This window comes from Paramisgurnus dabryanus, chromosome 5, assembly GCF_030506205.2.
Source record: "Paramisgurnus dabryanus chromosome 5, PD_genome_1.1, whole genome shotgun sequence".
In the NCBI taxonomy this organism is placed as follows: Eukaryota; Metazoa; Chordata; class Actinopteri; order Cypriniformes; family Cobitidae; genus Paramisgurnus; species Paramisgurnus dabryanus.
Window position 1 is genome coordinate 11,604,272 of NC_133341.1, and position 9,006 is coordinate 11,613,277.

The following is a 9,006-nucleotide window of genomic DNA, read 5'->3' on the forward strand; positions in this document are numbered from 1 at the left end:
ATGGGAGAAACAGAGCATTGATGGAATGATCCTCTGTAGTGCAGTGTTTCCCATTCATTACTTTATTTGTGTCAGTCCACCACAAAATCTAAATTGACCACCACAAATCGCATTTTTCAGTACTTCTGTCTCACATGACATTTTCTGCACAAACACCCATGGAGTCAGTCGTCAAGCTCCGCTTAGCCTCGTTGAAGTTGCAAAAATGCTGTGCGGTGGATGTGCCACCACAATTTGACAGAATCATCACTACCAGCATCATTGCAAACACAGTCTACATCTCGGTCAGACATAAACTGGAAAACTAGATGTATGTAATGTTTACTGTAATGTTTAATATAAATACAATGAATCAATTAATTAAACTAAAATCATATTTCAATACATGTCATTATTGCAAAATTATACCCCTATATATATGTATGTATGTATGTATGTATGTAGGTATGTATGTACAGTATGTACGTATGTATGCATGTATGTATATACTCCAAACTGAATGTCAGAATGAGAAAGAAATGTGATATAAGCAATTTTGAGCATGGCATGGTTGTTGGTGCCAGACGGGCCGGTCCGAGTATTTCAGAATCTGCTCAGTTACTGGGATTTTTACTCAGAACCATTTCTAGGGTTTACAAAGAATAGTGTGAAAATGGAAAAACATCCAGTATACGCAGTTCTGTGGGCGAAAATGCCTTGTTGATGCTAGAGGTCAGAGGAGAATGAACCAACCGATTCACGCTGATAGCAGAGCAACTTTGACTGAAATAACTACTCGTTACAGGTGAGGTATGCAGCAAAGCACTTGTGAAGCCACAACATGCACAACCTTGATACAGATGGGCTACAACAGCAGAAGACCCCACCGGGTACCACTCATCTACAAATAGGAAAAAGAGGCTACAATTTGCACAAGCTCACCAAAATTGGACAGTTGAAGACTGGAGAATGTTGCCTGGCCTGATGAGTCTCAATTTCTGTTGAGACAGATGGTAGAGTCTGAATTTGGCGTAAACAGAATGAGAACATGGATCCATCATGCCTTGTTACTACTCTGCAGGCTGGTGGTGTAATGGTGTGGGGGATGTTTTCTTGGCACATTTTAGGCCCCTTAGTTCCAATTGGGGATCATTTAAATGCCACTGCCCACTTGAGCATTGTTTCTGACCATGTCCATCCCTTTATGACCACCATGTACCCATCCTCTGATGGCTACTTCCAAGAGGATAATGCATCATGTCACAAAGCTCAAATCATTTCAAATTTCTTAAACATGACAATGAGTTCACTGTACTAAAATGTCCCCCACAGTCACCAGATCTCAACCCAATAGAGCATCTTTGGGATGTGGTGGAACGGGAGCTTTGTGCCCTGGATGCGCATCCCACAAATCTCCAATATATATTTTACATATTTTATATATGTATGTGTATGTGTGTGTATATATGTATATATGTATATATGTATATATGTATATATGTATATATGTATATATGTATATATATATATATATATATATATATATATATATATATATATATATAAACTCACCGGCCACTTTATTAGGGACACCTGTCCAACTGCTAGTTCACGCAAATTTCTTATCAGCCAATCACATGGCAGCAACTCAATGCATTAAGGCATGTAGACATGGGCAAGACGATCTGCTGCAGTTCAAACCGAGCATCAGAATGGGAAAGAAAGGTGATTTAAGTGACTTTGAACATGGCATGGTTGTTGGTGCCAGACGGGCCGCTCTGAGTATTTCAGAAACTGCTGATCTACTGGGATTTTCACGCACAACCATCTCTAGGGTTTACAGAGAATTGTCAGAAAAAGAAAAAATATCCAGTGAGTGGCAGTTCTGTGGGCGAAAATGCCTTGTTGATGCTAGAGGTCAGAGGAGAATGGGCCGACTGATTCAAGCTGATAGAAGAGCAACTTAGACTGAAATAACCACTCGTTACAACCAAGGTATGCAGCAAAGCATTTGTGTACCAAAATTGTTATCTCCACTACAAATAGGAAAAAGAGGCTGCTATTTGCACAAGCTCACCAAAATTGTACAGTTGAAGACTGGAAAAATGTTGCCTGGTCTGATGTGTCTCGATTTCTGCTGCGACTTTCGGATGTTAGGGTCAGAATTTGGTGTCAACAACATAAAAGCATGGATCCATCCTTCCTTGTATCAATGATTCAGGCTGGTGATGGTGGTGTAATGGTTTCTTGGCACACTTTAGGCCCATTATTACAAATTGAGCATTGTGTCAACGCCACAACCTACCTGAGTATTGTTTCTGACCATGTCCATCCCTTTATAACCATAGTGTACCCATCTTCTGATGGCTACTTCCAGCAGGATAATGCAGCATGTCATAAAACGTGAATCATCTCAGACTGGTTTCTTGAACACGACAATGAGTTCACTGTACTCAAATGGCCTCCACAGTCACCAGATCTCAATCCATTTTTGGGATGTGGTGAAACAGGAGATTCGCATCATGGATGTGCAGCTGACAAATCTGCAGCAACTGCGAGATGCTATCCTTTCAATATGGACCAAAATCTCTGAGGAATGTTTCCAGTACCTTGCTGAATCTATGCCACGAAGGATTAAGGCAGTTCTGAAGGCAAAAGGGGGTCTAACCCGGTACTAGTAAGGTGTACCTAATAAAGTGTGTGTGTATATCATAACACAATATCTTAAGTATCACATGCTGCCGGTGGAGGCCCTAATTCTTTAAACGCATCTGTGGGTCATATTTGGGCGAATGGACACATTAACTAAACGGCCATATGGGTTGAAGGATAGGTTGGTGAGTACACACAAAACTCTCTCTAAAAACCTGTCACAGGATTACCATCATTTCAGTGCGTACTTGCACTGTTAGATGTCGCTGTAGATTTAGCAGCACTGTACTGTAAAAATCCACAGTACTATACTGTATGTGTACATTACAGTACAGTACTGCAGTTCATAATGCATTCTGGGTAAATTTGTTTGAGCGGGAAAATTTTACAGTATATTTTGGTCTTGATGTAACCTTGCTGTAGCCATTGCTGTAATGTGCCAGGTGTACTTGCAATAATCAGAGAAAGTGCGCCAACGTCAAATCACACAGAGGGAGAGAGAGCACAACTCCTGGCTGCAGCTGAAGGAGGACGATTGATTTCTGGCAGTTCGGTAAGTTTGAAATATTTCTGTTTCATGAAAACTTAATTTTTAGTTTAAGAATGTTGTCAACAAAGTTTCAATCTCCCTCAGAAAGTAAGCTAACGTTACACACAGATGTCTACCGCTGCTTTAACTCGCTTTACACCTTTATTAATGAATATAGGGTTGTTTTAACTAAATTATGACGGTTTGGTGAGTTTATATTGTGTTGAAAGTGTGGTGACAATGAAACTATTTTTAACGAAATGGACAAAAACAACCCGCCAGCGCGGTCTTGCGGTCCCAGCATAACGGTCGTTTATCTCGGCGTTTCATCCGTTCAGTTAGCGTCAGAGAAAAGTATTAAGTTCGACTGTTTGGCAAGGCTGACTCTTGGTTGTAAACAGACAGGACTTGACACGCCGTACACAGCATGCTGTAGTACCGAACTACTCCACAGAAGTGAAAACAAGAAACCTCATATTTAACTGGATACATGCATCGAACTCATCGCAGCTTTAACTTCGACCAAATATCATTCAGACCTGGGCTCATCTTAATATCAGATGAATGAAAGGGATTGCCGCGCTTATTGTTGTTGTTATTATATTACGGTATATCAGCAAAAGCAGAGAATATCTTCTCTTAAGCGTTTTACACGCCCAGTAAGTTGTCCATTACATTTTTATGGCATATTGTTTCCACCACTTCAGATGCATTACACGCTGTATATAAGTTTCCAAAACACATCAAATCAATGCACGAAAAGAGAATGGGCTCAGCATTTACGTACCTTTGTCTTCTCGTCTCTGTCATCTGATCCTTCATATCTGGATGTAAAATAGTCCATTATAACATCGTGTAGGAAACTGGCATCACCAGGAGGCGTCATGCACCAATTTTTTTTAAGGGGGCACAGTGTCAACAGCTCCCAGAAATTTGTGTATACACAGACATCAAACGAAATATTATAGAGCTTTCAGTCTTTTCCATGGCACTTACATTTCTAACAATCTGAAAACCCCTGCTTTCATGCAAAAACCTCCAAAATAAAAGTGATGACTAACTTTCATATCAAATACTATTCAATCGGAATAATGACACATTTGCATCATATTCACATCTGAAACGGCATGTTTTATTTAAGTCTTAATGGCTTGTTTAATTGTGTCATTAATGCATTTTGCACAACAACTACATTATCATATAAAATGTATGTAATTTTAAATCCATAAAGTATATAAACAACGAAAATGACATCAGCTATATCCACGTGATTGATTTTAATGTTCAATAATGATTTTAAAAAATATGTTTAGATACAATTATTAGAGGAACGGATTTTTGCATTAAATTTTACCTCATGTGAGCATGTGAGATTCCGCGCCCGCGTGAACTTTGGCGAACTTTGGCGTTGTGCCAAGAAGATGAATCTCTACTAATATAACGTTGAGACGGTCACATTTAAAACCATACATTTTCTACACAGAGAAGGTTAACTGCACATTACCGTACTGGGGTTTGGAAATGTTGTGAGCGTTTCTAACACGTTTTAATTCCTCAGATAGCCAAATGCAGCAGCAAGCCAGCAACAGCAGAGAGCTCGTGAGCGCGCCCAGACACTGATGACGTCTGCGGCTGCGCTCTGACTGCAGCGCCAGCTGCCGCCAGAATAAAAGTACTGTAACATGATCAAAACACGATCAAAACGGCGAAAATCTCCGAAAAGTGACAAGGATGCAGCACAGAATGTATAATATTGTGCATATTAACAGATTAAAAGTCAAATAACAGATTAATGGACGCTTATTTGATTTAGAGGTTGGATGCAAAATCCATTGGCTCAAAAAAACCAAGGGGGCAGGTGCCCCCTCAGTTTGAATGGGCATGACGCCTCTGAGATTGCTCAGATTTAGGCGATCATGTTTATCTTTAAAGTGAGCAGCTAGCTACCTTGTTAAAAAACTTTGCGTGAAATAGTGTTACACCGCAGCCATCCGGGTAAAACATTAAAGGGACAGTCTTTTTACCTTGTCACTATAAATCGCTATTTTCTGCAGTAAACGAGACATTTTCAGAGATTTTCTGTAGACAAGATGTTATAGAATAATAATAAAAAAAGACTTATTTAGATATTTATATATAATATATAATATTACAACTAATATATATATATTTGTTTTACAACTGACTAAACACTTACAGAAAGGATTTATTTGTTAGCATAGCATGATATTAGATTTAAACACTTAATACATTTTTAAATCAATCACTTTGTCTCTGCACAATGAACATTATCAAATATTATTAATGTTGTAAAATATATTGTTCATTGTTAGTTCATATTAGCTAAGGCATTACCAAATGTTAAGGAATAAACTCTTATAGTGAAGTGTTACTAAATTTTCTTTTACCATTTCCTTCACAATGTCAACTTATTTCTATGGCTAACAGATTTTGTAACATTTGTCTTTTTTACAGTCTTACCATTGCTTGTAAGCTGGATTGGGTAAGATGGATCATCTTTAAAGGCACCAGGCAAGTACATGATGTACAGTTACAAGTCATGTATTTTTTTGACTGCAATATTAAATGCTTTCACGTCACATGCAAAATTACACAGGAATGTGGCTGACTTTTTATTTGTAGTTTACCTGAGTGTCATTGCACTTTTCAGGAGTTAAGGCAGATGTGGAGGCACAACGGGTGATACCAGACACACACCAAGCACATTATGTTCGGTAAGTTTGTACTTTACCACTACAGCTTCTTTAAATACCCATGTATACACTCATTCACAATTCCCACACACAACACTGTAACACGATCATACACAACATGTATACAATTTTCTTAGTTTGCCATGTAGAAATATACAAACAGAAATATTCAGACTTTGGTTATAAGAAATTTAATTTAATAATTGTATTTATTTAGCAGAGGTGTCCCTGGACTTTATTGACAAAAGATTTTGTTTTCAGAATAAAAAGTTGTGTCCAAATCAGTAAAATTGTACTTTCTGTTCAGGACATTCAATCATGACATGATCCATGTGGATGCTGTCCATTGAGGAAAGAGTTTGTTCAGCGGTAAGTGAATCTTCTGTATTTTAATGTAATTAGGTGTGGAACAGTAGAATAAGAGCAAAAGGTTTCAGAATAGGGGTAAATTCAAGGCTGAGTTTAATTTTTTAAGAATCTTTTTCTATCTTATATTTGTTGACTTAATGTTTATGATATTTCTAACAGGTTTCTGGATAGAATTAATTCCAAAGATGGGAAAAAGTGCACATCCAGACAAGGAGCAAGCAAAAAGACAAGGAACTTGGTGCAGAGAAAAGCTGTGGCGATTAACCCCTGTGAACAGCTTCATGCAGTCCCTGATTGAGTTCGAATGGACGACTTCAAAGTAAAGGCCACTGTGGTCTGTCTGCCACAGTTTAATGCATTTATTTTTAGTGTTAAATGAAATTCAAGTAGAATATTTAAAACTATGGGCCAGTGTTCTTTTTACCACAGTGAAATGTTACCTTTTAGTCGATGATGGACTTTAAACTGAAAACTTCAAACTATGCAACAGTGTTCTATTTGCCAGAGTTAAATATGTTACAGCAGGGGTCTCCAAACTTGTTTATACTTGTTGATTTTATTTTATGTTACTTGATTATATGTTTATTATTGTTTAAAATCTTGTTTTAAATATGTTTTGTTTCAATTAAATGTTTTTTTTTTTAAATAAAATTTTGATACAAACATTGCTTGGATTGCCTTTTAATTCATTATGTTTTAATTTAGCATTTTTACCATATTAATAACTATAGATTTAAACCTAAATATCTAGCTATTATATATAATATTATTGTATTAACTGTAATAAGTAATAAATAGTATTTATGGGTCAATATAGACATTACAGTAAATTACTGTAAAAATAGACTACTGTAATAAAATATTGTAAAATTACAGTACAGTACTGCTTTGTAACTATACAGTACTAGTTTGTGTACTGTAAAATGGTATTACAGTACAGTACTGTAAAACCAAAATACAGTAACTTACTGGCAACCGTGCTGCCAGTACCGTACTGTAAAAATACAGGGATATCGTTAACAGTGTGCCTACCAGCCTTCCATGCATTTCCATGGCCTGGGGAGCAATAAGAAGTACCATCTGTTAACCATGGTTTCCAGGAGAGCGAGAGGGTCTGGGATGCAGTTCATCTGTAAGAAGACTCATGCTGATGCACAGAGAGAGAGAGAGAGATCTTGGACTCCTAACACCGCAACGGCTGAATAGAGTAATGTATTGACTATGAAGATTACTGTCCTGAAAAGGATTTTGGGGACTCCTATATGATGTTCTATAGACGCTGCCCTTCTTTTTGAATTCTATAATTCACATTCCTAGTTTTCAGCTCCATGTAAGAGGGATCAGTCATAGTGTTGGAGTCAACAGTCCCTTGACAAAATGTTATCACAAAGAGGCAAAAAAAACGAAAAACAATTGATAGTTTTAAGGTGTGGTCACGCACTTAGGGTAACACCCCGTTGGAGGACAATCTGGCGTTGTTTGCAGGTTAAGAGGTGAGTGATTTCTTTAGTTTAGCCTCTATACTGAATAGTAGTTGTGCAATAAATGCACTAAACGACGAGGAGACAATCCTGGGCTGTGCTTCTACAGAATGCCATCAGAGAAGAAAAACCCAGAACAGAGGCATTTGTGAATTTTGTGTCATGAATGTATGTGCCTCTGTCCCCAATGAGGGAAAACAATGGCAGCCATGAATATAAACTCATATTTACAGTGACCACTTCATCAAAGGTAACCTAACGTATATGATTGTTTAGTCATAAATCATATCTTTGTGCTGCCTTTCTATGGAGAGCCCAATGTAAACTGCCACTTTCCTGCCAGCCAACCCCCCTGGCTCACTGCAGTAGATGACAAAATAATGTGACTCAAACTTCACTCCCATTGGTTGCATTGCTAGACACTGGCAGTGTGAAGAGGACTTCGCTTTTTTCACCAAGGTTGTTTTAAATGTAGTGTGTGTACATTTTAGCGGCATCTGTGGTGGGATTGTGAATTGCAACCAACAGCCAAACCCTTCAATATCAAAACGCACTTTGTAGCCACAACAGGACAAACATGTCGTCATCTGAGACAACATAGGGACTAAACACGCCCTGTAGAACAGTTTGTCCATTTAGGGCTACAGTAGAAACATGATGGTGCCTTGCATGTAAGGGGACCCGCAGTATATGTAGATAAAAACAGCTCATTCTAAGGTAATAAAAACAATACAATTCACTAAGATCTTTATTTACACCACGGATAATATAGTTATATATATTATATTGCACTTCTTTCAAGAGATCCTTCTAAAAGTTACACATTGCACCTTTAATATCCCTCTGTAATGAAAAAGACAATTGGAGAGTCGCATCTGTTATTACTGTGTGATCATAGCCAGAGAGTCTAAGAGAAATTGAGGTTTTATTAGGTCAGTAACTACAGTTTTAAAAATAAGAGGATAATGTTTGCATCTACTAGTTGCTCTAAACCATGTGAATGGAGCTTTTATTTTTGAAACTGAATCAGTTTATCACATCTAATTAATCTCTTGAAAGTAGAGTAAAACATCCTTCATAATAGCCCTTCAAGACAAATTACCATCTGTTATGATCCATCAGCCGTGTAACAAATCGAGATGACATATAGACCTCTGAAAAGTAAAATTATGAAGCTACAGAAGGAGCCAGTCCACAAAGTTCATCACAGATGTTTCCAAGTTGGCAGCAAATAATCAGACAATTGCAAACACTTTCACAGATTCCCAAATATTAGCTCAGT

The 9,006-nt window shown here is 37.7% G+C and overlaps 1 long non-coding RNA gene across 1 annotated transcript; it reads left to right on the forward strand.

Annotated features, from left to right (window-relative positions):
• The first annotated feature begins 2,888 nt into the window (after window positions 1-2,888).
• LOC141282234 (uncharacterized) lies at window positions 2,889-6,764 on the forward strand. Its single transcript, XR_012336756.1, has 5 exons — window positions 2,889-3,184; window positions 5,636-5,692; window positions 5,832-5,895; window positions 6,182-6,243; window positions 6,403-6,764. It is a non-coding gene; the product is annotated as an uncharacterized lncRNA (long non-coding RNA).
• Window positions 6,765-9,006: the final 2,242 nt, after the last annotated feature.